Genomic DNA, 18,640 nt, shown 5'->3' on the forward strand with positions numbered 1-18,640 from the left:
CATATCATGACTTGAAACTTCTGTGCCTTTGTTTTTGTAAACTGAGGAAATCATACGGGTGCCTGGGTGGCTCAGATGGTTAAGCATCTGCCTGTGGCTCCGGTCATGATCCCAGGGTCCTAGGTTAGAGCTCCCTGCTCAGTGAGGAGTCTGCTTCTCCTTCTCCCTCTCCCCCTGCTTGTGCTCTCCCTCACTCTCTTTCAAATAAATAAATAAAATCTTTGAAAAAAATCTTTAAAAAAATGAGGAAATCATAATTTCTAAGAGGTCTGGTACAAGGACAAAATGTACACATCTGTAATTCGCCTTGCCCAAGTACCTGGCCCAAAAGCCTTGAATGAATCCCAGCCGGTATTATTACTGATTGTTGGCTTAACTCAGCTCATTTGCTTTTGTTTCCATTTTATTCCCTCGGCCTTTGCCTTCTGCAGAACATAGTTTGCAATTTAACTGATGCCAATGAGTTTTGGTAAAACTGGGTTATAGTTCCAGTCTGATTCTCCTTAAGGTAAGATTTTCTGCTCCCACAGGGGGTGGTGGTGTCTTCACTGGCCACTTCTTGCTCAGTACCTGGCATAGCATTGAACACATACTAAGTGCTCAACAAAGGCGCTGGTATCTTATATTAGCAGCCTACAGATCATCTGTTAAAACCCTCTCGTTTTCCAGGTGATGGCACTGAGTAAGAGGGTCTTAGGCCACACGTGCACCAATGGCAGCCCATCTTCAAGTGGACTACCTCTGTGTCTCCCATGAGCCTCCATTCTGACATTGACGGCTCTGATAGGAAACACATCTGACCTAATCCAGCGGTCCTTGAGGGAATGCACTATGTTTCAGACACTATGCAAGGTTCTGGGGAGACAACACAGAGTTCTCTGTGGTTCCCATCATGCTCTCCATACCCAAAGCGTTTCTAATCTGGTGGGGAAGACAAATCCCTAAGCTGATATTTTCAATACAATATTTGTGTTGTTACAGCCGAGCTGAGTTCTGGTGGTCTAAAAATGCCTGGTTAGGAAACCTAACTCATGCCCAGAAGAGGTCAAAGGAGGCTGTTTAAGAGAAATGACAAATGTTGTGGCAGAGACGTAAAGCTCACTAGGAACAAAAGAGCCAAATAATACTTCCCCATTTATCTAAACACAAGAACGCTGATCATTGATCAATGAACGTTGGCCGAAATGTTCTTAAAAAATTAGAGAACTAAAAATCCAGTCCTCAAATTCTTAATCACTTGCCAGATCTACTTGGAGTTGCTTCCTGCAAGCGAAGTTTCTAGCAGAGACTCGGGGCTGGGGCCTAAGGTTCTAGTTTCTTTTCAGGACTTATGGAAGGGAACCGCGCAGTTGAGTTCACCTGCCTTTGGCTCCCAGCCTGCTAATGGAATCACTGCCAGCCTCCGTTTGCATCTGGCAAATGAGTGGTGAGATGCAGGCTATGCAACAGAAGCCTTTTGAACTCTCAAGGAAAAGTAATCATACCAACTTGGAACATCAAAGCTGCTCCCGATTTTGAAGAACCCATGATCTGCACAGGGCTTAGCTGCTGGTAGGAGCTTAAGGATACCAGTAATTGGCAAGGGTTTATCTCAGACTACCATTTGACCTGCACAACCTCTTACATGGTTTTACACAGCTTCATAGGATTGGGGGAGAGAGGAACACTCCTTTTAAAGCTAATATAAATTTAAATGCTGAGGCTTTTCAAAGTAGGGCTTTAAAGTGGCTTAAAAATTCACACACACACGTATATATACCTAAAATACACCTAACAACATTAGTCTGGCTCTGAGAAGTAGCCAGGGTCACAAAAACCTCTAAAAGCTTATTTTCCAAAACAAGTCTTGGTCTTGGCCTCCCAGATGCTATTGGCTTTATCAGAGAGCCAGAAATGCTGGTCTTTGCTTTGCTTTCTTAAAGGGCAGTAGGTAACAACACATGAGTAAAGGGATCAATTTCCTATGGCAACCATTCCATAAATGGGGAAGTATTTTTAAACCAAGAAAAATTAATGACAGGATTTTAAAAATTAATGACAGATTAAATGACAAAGTCGAATTCTTCCAAATATTTATCTTCCAATATTTAAGATATGGGAGATCTACTGAAACCTCACCTAAAATAACTTTGATGTGCAGTTGGCAGTTTTTTTCCTCTTTCCATGCTTCTTTCCTCCCTCCTTCCTTCTTTCTAACATGTTTGCTGACCTGCGTTTGAGGGCAGATTCCTTTGACTCAGGTTAGTGGGTAAGCAGGCAGTCCAGCTCTGCAAGGAGGTTCCAACCCCACGCCGCTTGAAATCTTAAATCTGAAGTTGAACTACTTGGATGCTGGTCGAGTTCTCCCCAAAAACCTCCAGCTACAGGATCAGGGGAGGGGACAGAGAAACCCTGCTTCATTTCAGAGCTGGCGTTTACCACCCTGGGGTGCTAGCAAAAGCAGAGGTGAATTCTCCGCGCTCTCCCGGTGAATCTGCATCCACTCCCGGGCGCGCGAACGAAGGGGGACGGCGTGTTCAATGGCGACCCGGGGCGCTCAGGAACAGGCGCCCCGCGCCGATTCAGGCTCCACCTGCCTGGCCGCTGGCGTCGGGGCCGGGCGGCGGCGTCAGCTCCAGGGGATGGCTCCTTTGGCCTCCAGGGCGGCGCAGGGAGCGCCAGCACCTAAGCGGGGTCACCTGCCGGGAAGGAAACTGGCTGTGCGACGCACGTGGGAGCGGCGCAGCCCCGGGAACCCTGCGGGGTAGGAGAGTGAGGGAGGAGGTGGGCTCGAGTTTGCTCCTAACCTTCCCCAGCAGGGGAGAGGGAGTAGACAGGATGTCCCAGGTTCGCCGCGAACGCAGCATCACCCAGCCCATGACTGGCCCCACCCCCCGGCCGCGCCGGTCCCCTCCCCCTGGACTGAACCCGAGGAGCCCCTGCGCCGCTGGGCCAGATCGACTCGTCCGAGACCTGTCCGCGGGAGGCCTGCACCCGGCGCCGCAAGCCCAGCCGGCCCGACTCAGAGCAGCACCGGAGCCGGCCGGGCAGCAGTGGGCGCTCGCGATCCTCCTCTGCCCTACGCGCTCTCCCGAGGGCCCGGCCTCCTCCGTCCCCTCCTCCTGCTCCTGCTCCTCCTCCTGCTCCTCCCCTCCGCGGGACTGAGCGCCAGAGCCTCCCTCCTGCAAAGTCCCCGGCGCGCGGGCAGCCGCCAGCCGCCGCCACTGCCGGGTCTCCGTGAGTGCCCGCATCCCCTGCCTCGCCTGCCTGTCCCGAGGCGCCCCGAAGCTTGCTCCGCTGGCCGCCGGTACTCCGCGGCGCTGCCCATGGCTCAGCCCGAGAGCCGACTTCGGGCGCCGGACCGGCTCGACCGCGGCGCTGCTCAGGTGAGTGCCGCGCGCCTGGGGCGGGGGCCGCCCAGCCTGGGGAGTGGCAAGACCCGGGACCGTCGGGGTGCCCTCACCTGGCGTCCCGAATTTAGGCCAAGCGCAGAGCCCAAGGTGAGTCGAGGCTGGAGCAAGTGGAGTGGATGTAGGGGGAGCAAGGAAGGAGAGACCCGGGGTTTTCCATCCTCTCACCTCCTGCCTTGTCCTCTCAGTTCTGCAAATCCCGAGGGAGTGCTTTTTTTTTTTTAATGTTTTATTTTATGGACAGGTATGCGGGTTTCTGACTTTGTGGATTGGATCCTCGCTCAGCAGAGTCGGGGGGCTCACTCCTGCCCGCCGTATCTCCTTAGGACCGTGCGGGGCAGCCTGAGCGCAGCGCGCAGCAAAGCCCTGGTACCACTCTGGCTGGCAACTGGAGCAGGGATACAGTCAGCAGAAGTCAGTGGGTCGAGAGAGCATCCAGGGTGGGGGAAACCTGGGTCTGGTTTGCCTTCGCATTTGGTCGGAGTGGAGGAGACTTGGGACATCTCCCGAGGGGCGGGGGTGCTCAGGAGGAGAGAAATTAAGGCGATGAACTGTAGGTAGCCTCTTTTCCGAATGCCAATTCTACACAGCCCTCCTTTTTCATTTTACTTTTTACCTATTTTTTTTTCTGCTTATGTTTCTATTTCGAGCACCTTGGGTGGTGGCGGCAGATGAGGGTGCAGGGAGGTGGGGCGCCCACCCGCGGAGGTAGCGAGTAGACCCCCTCTCCGATCCACGGGCAGACTCCGCAAGCCTGATGTCTCCAGGTGCGCTCTCAGAGCCAGATGGAGATCAGCGCGCTGCTCCCCCTTCTGGACCCTGCCTGTCCCGGGAGCCGGAGGGCCGGCTTCCAGAGCTGGAAATAGGATGGAGAAGCCAGCCAGAGCAGGAGCGGGGATGCAGGACGCGGGTGTGGGGTGTGCTTCGCCCCGAGGTTGTGTACCGGCGCCGGGCGCCTTCCATTTCATCTCCTCCGCGGGCTGGCGTCCGCGCTTTCTCGCACACCCAGTCCCCTCTCTTGGGAGTGGGGTTGAATCCCTCCACCGCCCTTCACTGTGCTGGACCAGACGCTGCCATGCCTTGCGCGCGTCTCGCTCCTCCCCCAGCATTATCCGCCGGCTATTTTTATCCACTACTTGCGGGAAGATGCTTTTGGGGGGATTCTGGGGAGGCGACTCCAAATCCACTCTTTTCGCCCTGCGCTCCCAGAAGCTGTCCCCTGCTAGCAGGGAGCGGCTCCAAGAAATGGACGAAGAATTGGGGATGGAGTATACCTGCTCCTCCTCCGGCAGTCAGAGCTCTCGAAACCCCGGCACCATCGGCTCCGCTGCGCTGCGCGCCGCTTGCCCGGGGAGCCGGTACCCGGAGGAGTCCCTAGCGTCCGGGGGCGCCTTCCTTGGCTGGCTTTTGTGGCTGCAGCCGAAGCGCATACATGATCCTTTGGGTCCTAACTCGTGCGTTCGCGCTTTGCAGCCAAATCTCACTTTATTTTATTGAAATGAAATTACCGACTTCCACTCAAGGGTTAATTCCAGGAATTCCGTCTTAAAAAGGGGCGGGGGGACATACCCTAACTTCTGCCGGCTTGTATTCCTAAAGCCCATCCTTTGGCATTTGGAATTATTCTTACTTTCAGCGTTTTCAGTAAAGATTGGGCCCAATTAGATTAGCCTGACCTCGTGAAATTCCAGGAGATGGACTCTTCAGCTGTAAATGCCCTCTTTACTCTTTGTATTTTCAGGGTTTACAATTCTTTTACTCCCATAGGGTTGCAGAAGTAACATGTTCAAATGGACCATTGTGTTACATAAGGTTTTCTCCAGTGCTAGGAAGAAAAAGAGCAGTTTCTCAAGGAGACTTATGGGGCTTCCGTGGGTCCCTAATTCTCAGCCAAGTTGGGCGGGGGATCAACAACTTNAAAAAGAGCAGTTTCTCAAGGAGACTTATGGGGCTTCCGTGGGTCCCTTTAACTCTCAGCCAAGTTGGGCGGGGATCAACAACTTCGTGACTAAGCACTCCTAAGTCCTAGCAGTTAATTAGGACAGTAGCATTGAGTGAGAATTGGTGAAGCTGCGTGGTGTAGGAGGCACTGCAGCTTTAAGATAGGAGATTTCTGGGGTTTTTTGTGTTTTTCTTTTGTTTGTTTTTTTGTGTTTTTTTTTGTTTTANTGTTTTTTTGTGTTTTGTTTTGTTTTGTTTTGTTTTCCTTAGGAAACTGGCAAGAAAGTGGTACTTTGAACTTGCTAATGGGATCAGGAAAAGCCCAGGGCTTTTAGCTGTGTAATTGGTACTCCAGCTATGAAGCCAGGAGTCCTCCAGCTTAAAGCCTTGCTTTGCATGGTGTGGATGTTCAGGAACCCTTTACTTGGACTCCACAATGCAGTTGAGGCTTGTGCTTTTGTTGTCAAAAGAGGAAACTCCCTTACTGGAAAAGCCCTGAAAGAGCTCTTTGAAAGGAAGTCAATGTGGAAGCTTTTCTTACCTTGAATCACCATTTGATGGTGCCTGGAAGGGGCTGGGAATATGGACTGCCTTTCCTCTCTGCTGGGGCATCTACCCAGGGTAGCACGTGCCCACTGTGAGTACTGAGTCCTGTTCTCTCTGTTGAGGCTAGAGGTTGGGGAGAGCAACCCTAAAATAGATTGACTCCCTGATTTCAAAGAGCCCATGCCCAGGGTCAAGGCTCAGACAGCAAGTTGCAGGGCTTGTCTCTAAGCCAGAGTCCTAGCAGTCCTGGAAGGGGTGAAGGGGAAGCTGGAGAGTAGTAATGTTCTAGTGGCTATGTAGGAAATGCTGTAACTTTTCAGTGGGTATCAGAAAAGAAGGGGGTTGTTCCCCATCACTTTGGTGTATCTTCCTTCAACCCCACTGACCCAGGGCTTCCTTTGAAGCTGCCCTTTCTAAGTGGGGAGGCTGGCGAGCCTGCTAGCTGGATTTAGAGCTAGCCTCTTGCCCCAGGCCTGAAGCAAATAATCTTTCCCTCTCTGAGGGAAAGAATCTCTCAGATTCTTCCTCTGAAAAATAGAGACTGAAAGGTTATTATGAAAGAGTGAGAAAATGTATGTGAAAAGCATTTTGGCAATTCTAAAACCCTGGTGGAGTATGTTCAGGGCTACTGAACATGCTTTTCCTGCAAAGTTCATTCGGTCTAGTTTAATGTTAATTTTAATTACAATTTGTGTATGTCCTTGTGAATTACATATGCTAAACGTTAAATGGGAGAGAGAATTTCATGTAATGGGCCAGTATCTCCTTGAGATGACCTGAAATCCATCAGTACCAGACCTCAGTGCTTCTCGGGATAATTAGTCTCTTGTTTTCAGGGTCAGAGTTAAATTTTTTAGAGTTTTTTTTTCTTTTTAGCTTCATAGATTTTGTATGTCTTAAATTATATCTATGTATCTATCTATATTTATCTCTCTATCTATCTGGAGGAAGGGCCCTGATACTGATTAATCAGGAAAGGAAGAAAGTTGCAAATGAGTGTATCAGTTGGGGAAAAGTGATACATGCTCAATTTCAGGAGGTGACCTCGGTCTCCCTTTTCTAAATCTGTCATCAGCATAAAGCACGGGCTCTCCGTTGCATTTTCGGCATTCCAGATTGCCCCCAGGACCTAGCAAAGTGCCTGGTCCTTAGTAAAGGCTCCATAAGTATTTTTGAAATCAGTGAATGAATGATTGAACGGAATCTTCACAGCAACCGTGTTGTGCACAGGCAGATGGCATGCTTTCTATTTTAAAGATTTGGAATCTGCAGATCAGAAGAAAAGTTAACTGGTTTTCCGAAGGTACAGAGGATTCCAGATTGGAGCTCTGGTCTGTCTGTTCTCCTTCTGCTCTGCGGCACTGTTTGCGGTGTCCTATCTGTCCCGTCACCACCTAAACTCCTCCTCATCCGTAGCGGACTTTTGCATTTTGGAAGGTGCCCATGGAGGGACTTCTAGGTGGGAGGTGGAGCTCTCTTGGCTTGTTCATCTCTCTGGGCCCTGCGCTGGGCCTCAGGATGACCCCACCTGGGACGGGGCATCTTGAGGGACTAGCTGAAGGACACAAGGACAGCTAAGTGTTCCTTTACCACCCTGAGTCATGAATCAAGTGGCGTCAGCAACGGCATGCATATGTCAGGATTTCCCCAGGGTCCTGTTCCCATGGCATGATCCTGCCGTGTTCCCTGACACTAAGGTTCCTATTATCCCTTCCCTTTTAACAAGCCAGGCTTTTCAGCTTCTCCTCAATTCCTAGAGGTAACCCTTAGTTTCAAGTAAATTCCTTTTTCTCTTTGAGTTAGCCAGAATTGTAACCAGCTGACGTACAGCCTCTCCCGATCCTTCTTCAGGCCTGCCTCCGGCATGAAGCTTTCTCAGCTTCCTCTACCCACAGGGAATTAAGCTCATAGCTTTTTCAGGCCGTTAGAATAATATTTACTGGGCCATAGTTTGTCAATAGTTATGTGGTACCACCAGAGTTCTAGAAAAATGAATACATTATTCTTCCGAGGAATAGCTTGAACATAACAGAAATAGATCCCAGTTGGCATCTTTTATTTTTTTTCTCCATGCTGCCTGCTTTTTGGTAGCTTTCCAGCAGGGGTCGCACACCGAAATGCCTTAGGTGGCCAGGCCACTCACTGCCAGAGCAAAACAGGCTTTAGGGCTTTGTGCATGGGTAAGAAGAGGGGGGTGGGCACCTGAGCTCAGACCCAACTTCGGGTTGCCAGTGGGACATCTGGCCCACTCTGGCCACATCTGATTTTCTTATCTTTTCTTATCTTTTCTTTTCTTTTGTTTTCTTTTTTTCTTTTCTTTTTTTTTTTTTCAAGATGGTGTGTAAGTTCACAATTTTATGTGGAATCTACTGAGTTTTAAGTACCAGCAGCAGAGTCAGTATTTTTAAATAATACCATGTGGGCCAAGCAGAACACTTCTGTAGGTAGGCCTTATATCCGTCCCACAGGCCTCCAGTGGGTAGGAATATGAGACTTTGTGAAATCGGTCACCCGGAATTTTGGTGCAAGGGTGTATGGCGCATGCTGTGTAGACAGCATCCAGTGAGTGGACCTTCGTGGTTATGGAGTGTTTGCTTGTATTGCTCCTGTTCCCTGTTTTAGTTGCAATGTTCACATTTAGACCTTTAACAGGTGTCCTGAGTTCTGACCACGGACTGAGGATTGTGCCACTCCCTGGTGACCCTGTAGGGAATAACACAGATGGAAATCCTTGCCGTTGTATTTAGCTTGTAGTGGACGGGACAGACGAAAGCAAGATAAATAAGTACGATCTGTCCTACACTAGGTAGGGTAGTGCTAAGGATAAATCAGAGGAAGGCCATCTGAAAATCCAGGGTGCAGGGGTAAAACCTTAGGCAGGTTTCAGGGACCTCAGAATTTTGGTCTGGACTCAACGTATTCAAAGTAAAATGTCACCATCTGACATAAAAGATTTCTGCATGTGGGCGTTTAGACACTTGATTATATTCTCGGAGTCGCTCTTGTGTGTAAACCCCTGATCACAGACTGTTCTCTTAATTTTAACGAAATCGGCTACTGAGCCTGTTTACTGAGTGTCCAGCATGTGCCAGGCACTTAGAGTAAGTGCTGGAGTCCATTAACGCACAGAACCCATCAAGGACCAGTCCTCAAGGAGACAGTAGACCAGCAAGGAAGACGTTAATAAATGATCCCGACAGAGTAGGTAACTAAGGTGAGGAAGCAGCGGGGGAAGGCCGTCTTCACTCTTGAGTTAGGGCCCTCAGAACTCTGACGTTCAGCACCTCTTTAATCGAAAATCTGATCTGAGCTATGAGAGTTTCCATCTCTATGGCTCTACCTAGTTGAAACCGGGACCCCATCATCAGTGAAGATATTTTGAAGCTTTAATTTCTTTACCCGGCAATGACATTTTGTATTATTACGAAAGTTCTTTCTGCATCACAAAAATGAAGTATTTTAAAAACTGACTCTATGTGTGAAATGTACTTGTGCCCTTTGCAACTCTGGTACACCCTCCCCCAAACTGCCCCAGGCTTTGATGTTGCCTCTTGTCACTGGGGCATTTGTGCAGAAGAAAAACAAAACAAAAAAACCCAGTAGGTCTTGTTCTTAAAGAACTTATAGTTAGTCTCGCAGGCAGGTAAATGAGTACATGTTTGCCTAGGAGGTGGTGAAGGCATAATGCTAGGACCTCTGCCTCGGTCAGTGGCGGGCCTTTCCTGCAGAACACCTCCCTGCAATCACTGTGTTTCTTTCTCTCATTGCAATCCTTTCTCTCACAGCAAGATTTGTGGCAATGATGATTCTTGGAGTCATCTTCTTACTGTCTCTGACTCCCCGTCAGAATCCATGCCCTAGGCGAGCAGACATCTGGACCCACACCAGTGTCTCTCCCACCAGCTCCTAGAACAGTGTGCCTCCTTCCAAGTGGTTACTCAGAAAAGAAACAAGAGGCAACGTTTCTGTCTGGGGGAACTAGGGAAGGCTTCGTGGGGGAAGAAATATTTAAGGAAAGAGAGAGGCATGGAGAGAAGAGCCAAAGAAGGATGCTAAAACATAGTCAACGTGTGGTGTGTATGGACCCCCCACCCCAAGCCCTCACTGAGGCCTTGTCTGTCCCAATTAGGGATTCTCCATGTGGTCAGTGCAGGTGAGTAGATGGCATGATTGTGCACACCACCTTTCATGGAACAGATCCTGGCTGTGCAAAAGCACTCTGGCATGCAGAGAATGCAAAAAAGATTTCAAAAGAATTTTTAAAAAATTTAAAAAAAGAGAGATAAGAATGAAACTGATATACAAATGGCTAACAGACACATGAAAAAATGTTCAAAATCATTAGCCATCAGGGAAATTCAAATCAAAACCACACTGAGATACCACCTTACGCCAGTTAGAATGGCAAAGATAGACAAGGCAAGAAACAACAATTGTTGGAGAGGATGTGGAGAAAGGGGATCCCTCCTACATTGTTGGTGGGAATGCAAGTTGGTACAGCCACTCTGGAAAACAGTGTGGAGGTCCCTTAAAAAGTTAAAAATTGAACTACCCTATGACCCAGCCATTGCACTACTGGGTGTTTACCCCAAAGATACAGACGTAGTAAAGAGAAGGGCCATATGCACCCCAATGTTCATAGCTGCATTGTCCACAATAGCCAAATCATGGAAGGAGCCGAGATGCCCTTCAACAGATGACTGGATTAAGAAGCTGTGGTCCATATATACAATGGAATATTACTCAGCTATCAGAAAGAACGAATTCTCAACATTTGCTGCAACATGGACGGCACTGGAGGAGATAATGCTAAGTGAAATAAGTCAAGCAGAGAAAGACAATTATCATATGATTTCTCTCATCTATGGAACATAAGAACTAGGAGGATCGGTAGGGGAAGAAAGGGATAAAGAAAAGGGGGGTAATCAGAAGGGGGAATGAAACATGAGAGACTATGGACTATGAGAAACAAACTGAAGACTTCAGAGGGGAGGGGGTGGGGGAATGGGATAGACTGGTGATGGGTAGTAAGGAGGGCACGTATTGCATGGTGCACTGGGTGTTATACGCAACTAATGAAGCATCAAACTTTACATCGGAATCTGGGGATGTACTGTATGGTGATTAACATAATATAATAAAATAAAATTTAAAAAAAAAAAGAATGAAACTGATAATTCCTATTTCTGTTTACTCTGATAATATCCACTTTCTCCTCTTTGTACCTAACCCTTCAAGGGAGACAGGAGCTCTTAGCATCTTCATTTTTATATGTAAAGAAACTGAGGTCTGGGCAACTTTTCTTAGATCCTCAGAAAGAGGGCGGCAGACCCCAGATCCACAGCCGCTGATTCTCCACCTGCAGGGAGCAGATGGCTCAAGGTGGAGACTCCTTAAGTCCCTGGAGGACCGAGAAAGAAATATATTTAGATTTAAAACATTCGCATCTCCTTTCATTCGTCAAGAACTTCCATTTCAGCACTTTCTGAGACCCATTTTGTGTCTTGTTGAATTTCGCCTAGAATTCCTGCAGATTCCCTACACCCTGTGGTAAGCTGTTTTATGTAAATGTCTCCACTCCTTCCTGGAGGAGAGTAAATCAGAGTCCTGCATCAGCAGTTAAATACAGCGGGAGAAAGGTGATTGCAGATGCATCTGAAATGAAAAGCATGCTTGCCTCCCTGTGCTCAGAAAAATAAATACTGGAGTGGTGAGGAGCGAGCAGGGGCTGGGCGCCTCCTCCGGAAAACTCACTGGCATTTTATTTAAATTACATCTTACACCAGATTTTTCCCAGCGTCCTGGATAGGAAGGAGGGAGAAGGTGACAGTGACAGATTTCTGGGATTAGATTTTGGGGTTATTCTTGGGGCGGAGAGAGCATGGCTTTTGAAGTCACATCTGTTTGAATTTCTGATCTCGCCCTTATTGACTGTGGCATCGTGAGAAATAGACAATTTTATGGGTTTCAGTCTTGTCAACGTTTTAATGAGAATTATAGGAGATTGCCAATATAAAATGCTTAGCATAATACTCAAGGAAACATACGTTCTTCTTGGGTAGCATTGCCAGATTTTACAAATAAAACTACAGGATGTCCAGTTAAATTTGAATTTCAGAGAAATGACATGCAATGTGTTAGTACAGGTGTATCCCAGATACTGAATGTTAAGAAATTATTCATTATTCTGTGAAATTTAAATTTAACTGGAAGTCCTATATTTTATTAAACATTCCTATTCTTGTGGCGACGATTCTGAGCGATTACTTTGGTGAAAGTCCTGTAAGTTTAGGAAGTTAAAGAGGGGAGAGCACAGTAATCTTGACGGTGATGTAATCTTGACCTTGGGCCTGCATGTGGTCCAAGGAGAAAACGAAGGGTTGTTTTCTCTGGTGAGCTAAGCAACCATCAAACCACAGCAAGCTTATTTGTTTGCTTGAAGAAGCAAAAGAATCGTGGGGCAAAGCAGGTCTCTCAGTGCATTTAATAAGTGAGACAGATTCTCTCCCAAGTGGTGGCGGCGTGCGCCGGATTATTCCCAGCACCCTCTGCAAGGTGTTTCTACCCCGTGAGGTCACCAGGGTAGCAGTGAGTCCACCAACGCAGTGTCTTACTCGACACAAACACTGAACCCGTTCCTGTGGGGCTGGGATTGCAAAGACGAGGCCCACACAAGACCTCCCCCGAGCCCACTGAAGGAAACTTTGTGCTTTGAAAACCCACACCTGCAAATGCTCCCTCATCCACTGAATCCAAAGCTAATAAAACTGTTAGGGGCCCTTCCAGACTCGCTCCTACAAGTGGATGACCTCAGGTGATAACATGGAGCCAGAGGGCTCCCCTAAGACCGCTGGAGTAGCTTGTTGGGAGAATGGCAGTGAAAATGTTGTGTTTCTAATTTAGTTAATAACCTTGTGGGGAACGAAATTAACAAGGCTTCTGTTGCATGCGGACTTTCTGAGCAGTTTTATGCTTTCTTCAGGGCTGAGATACTGCTCGGCCGCTCACTAGATTCTGCGGCAGAACACATTACTAACTCTTCATTTAACGTGAGCTGCTCACTAGCTGTGTGTTCATGTGCAGCCTGGACCCGAAAGTAGGCAGAAAGGCGCAGCGGTTCGCACCCAGGCTTGTCCAGCCAGGGAGCTGGTTAGAAGCTACTGTGTTCCTCAGCCACGCAGCAGGAGGCGTGACTGCTCATTGCTAAGCCTGTCTCCACATCTGCAAAATGGGCATAATTTAAATTATCACAGAGGATCATTTAGTGCCCATTAAAACAAATGAGTATGGTGAGCATTCCAGTGCCCGTATCATGGTTAACATTACCAAAAAAAAAAAAAAAAAAAAGATGCCGTTATTAAGATGACAGAAGAAAGCCATAAGCACGCTCAGTATCCTGTATGGAGACCAGGACTGATCACACATGACATTTTCATGGGAGAGGGTCTGAGTCTTTTGCTCTTTGTTTCTCTTTCTTCATTCATATAATTTAAACAAAACTTATTTCAGTTTCTGGGCCAAGAGATGAGAAGCAGCAATGTAGAGAAGGTATGGAAGGAGCTGTTAGGGCAGGCACGCAGTAGGGAGAGGAGGGGGATCCCCAGCAAGAGGGAAGGGAAGACAAGGAATTGGAGGAGAAGCTAGGGCAGGGAAACTATTAAAAACAGGAGTTCGAAGAACATGCAAGGCTGTGACGTGTTGTAAAGGGACAGTCTTTATCAGCCTCTGCCTAAATCCCCTCACTGTCATCCCTGCTCCCTTCCCCAGAGCTTCCCAGGACCCCAGCTGAGTGTCCACGGCCTTGAGGGCAGGACTCAAAGCTGTCATGGGGACGCTGGGAAGAACAGGGAACGGGATATAGAAAGTCAAGCTCCAGACCCTCTCCTGTTCCATGACAGCACAAAATCACAGACAAAGATGCGAGACAAGGGGACCCAGTGCCATCTTGTGGAGGAACTGGCCACGGTGCCTCTTGTGGTCCTCCTCTGACTGCAAGGGGCTTTGTGGCTCTTGGTTTGGTTTTAAATTTCTGTTCATTGAGCATCAGCTCTTCTAAAGAGGGTTTCGGGGGCATCTCTTCGGCCCTGTGCCTCCCCGTGAAGTGGTTAGGCACTTCTGGTCTCTAAGCCCCATCTACACACAGCATAGGAACCAACCCTTGTGGGGGGTGGGGGGATGGGCCCGCCCTCCTCAGTCTTTCTCCAGGGGAGAGAGTCCTCCTGAGTTCCTGGTGACTGGGCACAAGAGGGACACCTCCTGCTCCAGAGGGGAGTATATTATTTGACTTTGGGGAAATGATTTTGTTTTTCTAAACTTATTTGCCTTATGTGTTCACTGGATTTCTACGTCCTCACGGACGTTTGTGGTGAGAATCACATTATGTAATGCCTGTAAAACACCTGTTTGAGAGCCTGCTGTGGACTGAGCATTCACAATGGAGTACTTGGTAGCACCCATTAGCTTTGCGTGCTGGTCAGGCTGACTGTATTTGAAAAGCAGGAATGTCCTTAAGGATCTAGTCACGTATCACCTTCTGGTCTGCCTCTTCCTTCTGGCTGATCCCCTCCAGGCGGTGAGAGGGCCATGGTGTCCCCGGGTGGCCCCTCTCATCATCCTGCTCTAATTTAGGTAGAGAGCAAGTTGGGGGGACTCTCTTCTTTTAATCAGGGAAGGACATCTTTCTCAAAAGCCTGTGCAAGATTCCCCTGTAGGGGGAAGCCCAGTGGCTCAGTCCGTTAAGTGTCTACCTTCAGCTCAGGTCATGATCTTGGGGTCCTGGGATCAAGCCCCGAATTGGGCTCCCCGCTTAGTGGGGAGTCTGCTTCTCTCTCTCCCTCAGCCCCTCCCCCTGCTCGCGCTCTCGCCCTCTCTCAAGTAAATTAAAAAAAAAAAAAAAAAGATTCCCCTGTAGGTCCCATTAGTCAAAAACTTGGGTCACATGCCCATAGCTTGGAATTATAAATGGGGAAACAGAGGCACACAGACATTTGACAAAGTGGAAGACAGCAATTAATCAAATACAGTAACCTGAATTGATCTCTCTTGCCTTTGAGCAACTAATACACTCATGTTTGTACATTGCAGTCGGCGATTGATCCTGCTTCATTTCATAATGTCTTTTATTGCTGTCTTCAGCTGAAATACAGATCTTGTATTCTTCTGCTTTCACTTTTATTTTCCTTCCCAGCTCAGTAACTTTCAGCATCCTTTGCCATCTGCAGTATTTCTCTATGTAAATCTCCCCCGTGACCCAAGCAAATTTTGCAAAACCTAATCAGGTCCCTGCCCTGCCTGCTGATGGAACATCCCATGGATCCCCATTACTTAGCGTATTAGCGTTTCAGTGCAGGCCCCTTAAACACAGGGAGAGGCGTGGACCCAGCCACGTGGCTTCATGGCAGCATCCCCGTGGGCAAGGTAGTCATCTCTCTAAACTTCATGTGATCTTCATGACTTTAAATTATGCATTTTACACACTTATCTATTTAATGCTTAATCTTTTTCAGTAGATTACATTGTAGGAGGCTGGAGATGTTGTCTAGAGCCCCCAAACCCAGATCAACCCTGAATCAATGCCTGGCAGACAGCACCCAAGAAATTATTCAGGCTCCTGATAGCCTCTGTTTCAGAGCCGTGGGGATGAAATGTGGTGATTCATACGGAGTGTTTAATGTGCATTAGTGGGTGTCCAAAGGCGGGCTTTTCTTTTGCCGTTTTGTCTTTTATAATAAAATTAATGAAAATTCACATCCCGCAGCATGGCATTCAGTTTCCCACCTTTCACGCCTCACCCCTGCTGTGGTCTGTTCCATGCAACACCTCACCTTCAGACCACAGCACCACCGGCCAGATAAGCCAGGAATGTGGACATTCTGCCCTGAGCGGTGGGCATCGTTCCCTCTGCCTTCCTCCCCAGGCTCAGACCTCACTCTCTCTGGCTTGTCTTGGAAGCTCTCCCCACCCACNCCCCCCCCCCCCGGCCCCACGTGTTTAATAGCTGTGCTGTGGTCGTCCTGTGGACAGACACGAGGGTTCCACTTCTCCTGTTCGGAGGTCAGCATGGTCCTGTGACTCGCTGTGCACAAGGGAAGCGAGGAGGATGGGGGATGTCGCATCTGGCTCAGAGCTTCGGGAGCCGCCTCGCGCGTTGTGCGTTTCCCCTTATGCTCCGGCGTGGGGACCGGCGCTACTTGAGACAGCAGGTGTTCTGTCTTTCTAGGAGGAGGTGCTGCTTGGGGGGGGGGTGCTGTTTATCTCAGCCTAGCGTGGCCCGTGGCCCGAGTGGGGCCCTGCCTTTTCAGTTGTCCCGGAGCGCGCTTTCCCACGCAGGTGGCATCAGTGTAATAAGTTCCCGGTTCGGCTGCATCTTCGGGAAGCAGCTTCCCCGGAGAGCAGGACCCGCCGCTATGCACCCCTCTGCCCGGTCCAGGACGTGGGCGCAGGACTGCCGAAGCACACGGGACCCGTGTGGTGAGAAGGGGTGGGAGGGTCCCCGCTGGTGGAGCTGGGAAGTAGCGGTGCCAGGATTATAAATAGAAATAGCATTTTCTGAAGGAGGCTGATGTTGGAGTTCGGATTTCTTGAGCTCAGATGGGCGGCTATGCATTGTCCCCCACAGGGGAATTAAGGTGTCCCGAGAAAATGTCTGCTGTCCTTTGTAGAACGTTCTTCCCTTCTGCGTGACCTTAGCCTCCCCCATCCTCGCCTCACCCTGTTCTGGGACATCTTCACACCTTCAGTCTTGAAGGTGGGTCTGCCTTGCTGGCTTGTGATCCCCAGCTACCCTCCCTTCGCCTCCCGGGTTCCCCAGAAGCAGCAGCAGGGCTGTGGGTTGGCTAGGAGCCGCCCGTGAGGATCCTGGTTACACAGGCCACAGGCCCCGCTGATTTCAACTGGCCCATGTGTTCACAAGTGCCTTCACCTGCCGCCTTTGCTCACTTGAATCCTGCTTTATGGTCCTCTGCTAAAGATGGCACAAAGGCTAATTACCTCATAATAGTTGTCCTTTAAAAACATTACATTAAGAGCCACTTTATGCTTTGAATCCTGGCTTTTTTTTATCATCTGCATCTCTCTGCATAGCTATCCGCACAGCAGAATTTTCTGCTTTCACCGAAGAATTCTTTTTTCTGATTTGCCAACTGGGGGAATGCTGCAGTTCGTTCTTATGACAATTATTTAAGCAGCCTAGTTGTTAAAAAACCTGAAGTGTTGCTGTTAGTGTCCTTCCGCTCTTCTTCTCAAGCTAATATCATCAAACTACTGTGGCTTGAGCAAATAGGATTGAGCTCCTATGCGTTAAGGGTCAACCTATCCTGTGTCAGGTGAGCTAGGGTCCCCCCCCCGTAATATTTAATTCTTACAGCCTCTCAAGATGGTAGAAAAAGCATTCCCTTTCTTTGGTTGGGGAAACTGAGGCCCAGAGAGGAAAATACCTTTTCCATGGGCAAATAACTAAGGCAAGGACTAAATCCCAGTGGATCTGAACTCATTGCTTTAAGCTTCCCTCACCATTCATTCATTTCCCTATGTCCCTGTTCATATGCTTTATGCTGGACTTTGGTTAAAAGCATTGAACTGGGTTTTTGTCCTCACCAGACCTCAGAATGTTTCTTAGGGATCTCTTCCATGAAGCATGTCCCAAACTACCCTCTTCTTGGCTGATTTTTAAGTTGCTAAAATGGTGTTTATCCCTAGCCGCCTGTGTCTCAGTGGGTTGGAAGTATTTGTCCCCATATCTTTCCTCCTACACAGTGGGCCCCTGGTGGATTAGAGGGGACCCATCTTCTTCCTGTGTCCCTGGACAATGCCAGGGACAGTGCCAGCAAGCAGGAGGCCTGGTATCTGTGTCCTGAGTGGATGACCTAGACCCCTGGGTCGTATCTGAGGGAAGAAGGAGGATAACAACGGCAAAAGGAAATCCTCTTGGAATCCAATTTGGTGACTCACATTATTCAATGTCTTTGTCTCTACGACTCGAGCATTTGCAGACAAATTATGGAAAGCCAAAACCAGAAATCTCAGCATGATCTTCAAAGCCTCGTTTAATTTGAACCATTGTTCCTTGTCAAGCCTACTCCTTTTCCACGGCACGTCGGACACTAATAAGCCAGCCGGTTTAGGTTTGGTACCAGCGTGAAGTACAAAGGCCCACCTGCGTGTTCAGATCCGTTGGTGGGGGAAGTGAAGGTGGTTGTTAAAGTTGAATGGGAACACGGCCTCAGTCAGTTTTGTTCTTTTGACGTCTCTGGAAACTCATCGTCTTAGAAGCATCCCATGGGCTGGCAGATTGCAGGGCCTCAAGGAGTGTGTTGGCTTCATTCATGCATTAATGGCCTTGAAGGGGTGTTAGAGTAGCAGGGAGCCTTGAAAACCCAGTTCATCATTGGAGCTGTCACGCAGGTGCATAACACACACACACACACACGAACACACAAGCACTTGCAAACACTCATGCACCCTCACACAGATTTGGGGCCACGGGTTCCTTTTGGGAGGAAGTGCCTGGGGTGCCACGTGAGTGACCCTGCAAATCCACCTGACATAGCTCCAGGCAGACTCCTGCTTCTCCTTCACTCCCTCCCCCACCAATGCCTTTGCTTTTTCCTTCTGGTCACAAAGAGTTGGAGAAAGAAAAACAGTTCATGGGACATGGTCCTGCACTCCCACATTGTTTTTCATTGATCTTGAAACACAAATATAAACTATTTTTCTTTTTTTTTTTTTTTTAAAGATTTTATTTATTTATTTGACAGAGATAGAGA

The 18,640-nt window shown here is 48.5% G+C and overlaps 1 protein-coding gene across 1 annotated transcript in view; it reads left to right on the plus strand.

Annotated features, from left to right (window-relative positions):
• Positions 1-2,963: 2,963 nt before the first annotated feature.
• HS3ST1 (heparan sulfate-glucosamine 3-sulfotransferase 1) overlaps positions 2,964-18,640 on the plus strand; it is a 32,273-nt gene continuing 16,596 nt past the window's right edge. Inside the window, 1 exon segment of the mRNA XM_034672120.1 lies at positions 2,964-3,365. The gene's annotated coding sequence lies outside the window, so the exon portion shown is untranslated.

This window comes from Ailuropoda melanoleuca, chromosome 11, assembly GCF_002007445.2.
Source record: "Ailuropoda melanoleuca isolate Jingjing chromosome 11, ASM200744v2, whole genome shotgun sequence".
In the NCBI taxonomy this organism is placed as follows: domain Eukaryota; kingdom Metazoa; phylum Chordata; class Mammalia; order Carnivora; family Ursidae; genus Ailuropoda; species Ailuropoda melanoleuca.